Consider the following 2,979-nt stretch of genomic DNA (forward strand, 5'->3'; position numbering starts at 1 on the left):
CCAACCCGCCAAGTATGGAGACCGAAGCAGCCTCCAACAAAAGTTCAACCACCGGCGAATCAACCCAAGTCGCCGGTAATTCCAATAGCTTCTCCGGGAGATCATGCAGAATCGTCCCGAAGGAAGAAATCAGTTTTGGAGCGCCTCGGTCCAATTCCCGACGAGAGAGGCAAAGCTCCAGTTCAAGAGAGTTTGGGCCCAATGAAGAAGCCCAGAACGACTCAACACGCTGGGGGTCGCCGTCACCTCCAACGTGATAAAGAAATCAGGGCAACTATGCGCACCAATTTGCGCATTGAAGTCCAAGAGCCCGTTGAGAATTCACGCCCAAAAAGGCATGTTTCGAGGCGCGTAACTTTTGAAAGCCCGAAGAAGGTAGTTCGCTCTCAGAAGGAAACGTTATCGTCTGATGATGATTACGTTATACCTGAGAAATCGTGCCAACACACGATAGGTTGCTCCGACTTTCAAACGGACGAGCTGTACTATCGTGCTGAGGGTACGAGCAAAGCTAGAAAGAGAAGTCCTCGCAGGCTAGAAACTCAGTGCCCTTGTTCAAAGCTCATTCGGGCGGTACTGTCTGAGTGCAACTGCATTAAGGCAGTCACCGAGAGAGTTTCGGTGTTCGAAAGGCTTAGTACCAAAGCGCCAAAACCAAGGCATAGGCGTTTTCGGCAAAGAAGAACGGTGGTTGAAGATGGAGAATTTCCGAGGGTCACTACCAATATGACCAGCAAAAGGGCATCGACAAGGGATAATCCCGAGTCAATTCCGGAAGTACCCTGGTATCTAACTCGTCTGCAGTCTGGAGCCATTACACGAGGAACTTATGGTAGGGTTCGGACAAGATTACCGTCAGAAGATGAAGAATCGGATTCCTGCTCTGCTGTCGCATCAGACAATACGGTGTCCAGCGAAGGACAACCCCGCGAGTCATTCATGATAAGCGCGGAGCAAGTGGCTAAGATGCTTGAAGACGCCTTCGAGTCATTTATGATAAGCGCGGAAGAAATGGCCAAGATGCTTGAAGACGCTTTGGCTAAACAGAAAGAAAGTTTCAAGTTTGAGATGCAGATGGCCATGCAGACTATGAGAGAGATGCATGAGCAACAAATCCAGGCGTTCAGGAACCAACAAGGTGAACCAAGTCACCGTAACCAGGTTGTTCAGGAAGAGGAGCACACGGATAGGGATGGAGCTCACAATGCCAATAACCCTCCCGTCAATGCAAGGGGTGGTAATGAGGATGCCAACGAGGATACAAGTGAAGACTTGAAGATCAAAGATCTCGAGAGCAAAATCAACACATTGATCTCCGCTCAAGAGACGAAGAAAACAGGCATTCCCTGTCCATACCCAAGAGAGTGGGAATCGATCCCCTATCCGGCGAAGTTCAGTTTAATCAACTTCACGCCGTTCGATGGGAAGGGTTCCCCCACTCAGCATTTGATTTATTTCAAATCGCACTTGGGTATTATCTCCGGCAATGAGCCTCTGATGGTGCGGTCATTCGTCGGCACTCTTCGCGGAGCCGCCTTCGATTGGTATCGCCGCCTCAAGTCAGGTAGCGTGAACAGCTGGGACGATATGGAGACCATGTTCCTCACCAATTTCTTCGACGACGACACTGAGATATCTATCGGATCATTGCTCGATGAGAAGCAGAAAGACGGGGAGTTAGTCGACACCTTCGTCAAAAGGTTCCGGAACAAGACGATGAACTGTCGGGACCCGATCACCGAGGAATTTATTCTCCAGACTTGCCACAACAACCTCGTGTTGGACGTGTTGGAGGCAATGGGAACAACACCGTCTAACACTTGGAAAGACTTGAAGGTGCGCGGTGAACAAGCCGAACGCTTCCTCCGAAGGAAGAAGGCCGAGAGGAACCGACCGACGGTTAATCCGCTGAACTCAAACTTCGCCTCTCGTGGTAAGGGCAAGGCACTTGCAGCTGCTGATGGTGCTAACCAGACGTCGCAAAAGCAACTCCGAAAACAGCAAAAGGTTTCGGGTCCGAGACTCCAAAGAGAGTATTCTTTCAAGGACGAAGACGTTCCAGCCATCTTCAAATCCCTCTTTGGAAGCAACAAGATCAAGCTACTACCTATCACAAATCAGGAGGAAGCTGACAACACTACGGACCCAAAGTACTGTGCATACCACAGGAGGGTCGTTCATCCCACCAAGGATTGCTTTGCTCTCAAGAATAGCATTCAGACATTGGTTGAAGCCGGCGTTATATCGCTCAATTAAGTCGAGACTCCAAAGAGTATACGAGTATAAACTATTTCTCAATCCTCTAACAGGTGCAAGAGGTTAAACTGCTTCCTTACATCCTCCAACAAGTGCATGAGGTTAAACTGCTTCCTTACATACTCCAACAGGTATATGAGTCTAAACTGTTTCCTTTCTTTCACGGGAAGTTCCTGGAGAATACCATGCTTGATATTCTTAAGGATAACCCGAACACCCAACTGAGTCTTAGGGATAAGCCGGTCACCACAGCAAGATGATGAATAAGAAACTCCCATTCAAATTCTCACCGCGTCTGTGCACTCAACACTCTCCCCCTCTCGATTCCCCCAATGAACGAGAGGTCCAAAAATCGAGCGATCAAACCTTCCTACAGTTAGGATCGTCTCAAATCTCTCGATTGGTCAAACCTTCCTACAGTTAGGACCACAACCAAAATCCCCTCTCGATTCCTCCAATAAACGAGAGGTCCACTTTCAAATCAAGTGATCAAACCTTCTTACAGTTAGGGTCACCTCAAACTCCCATTTGGCCAAACCTTCCTACAGTTAGGGTCAAAACCATAATTCACTCTCGATAAACGAGAAATTCACCTTTAGTTCGGTAATCAAACATTCTGACAGTTAGGATCATCCGAAGTTTTCGATTCTCGGAGTGAAGGTCCCACTCCTAGTTTCATCATTCCGGATTCTGGGGGTGGAGATCCCACATCGAGTCTCCTTT

This window comes from Asparagus officinalis, chromosome 7, assembly GCF_001876935.1.
Source record: "Asparagus officinalis chromosome 7, Aspof.V1, whole genome shotgun sequence".
NCBI lineage: Eukaryota > Viridiplantae > Streptophyta > Magnoliopsida > Asparagales > Asparagaceae > Asparagus > Asparagus officinalis.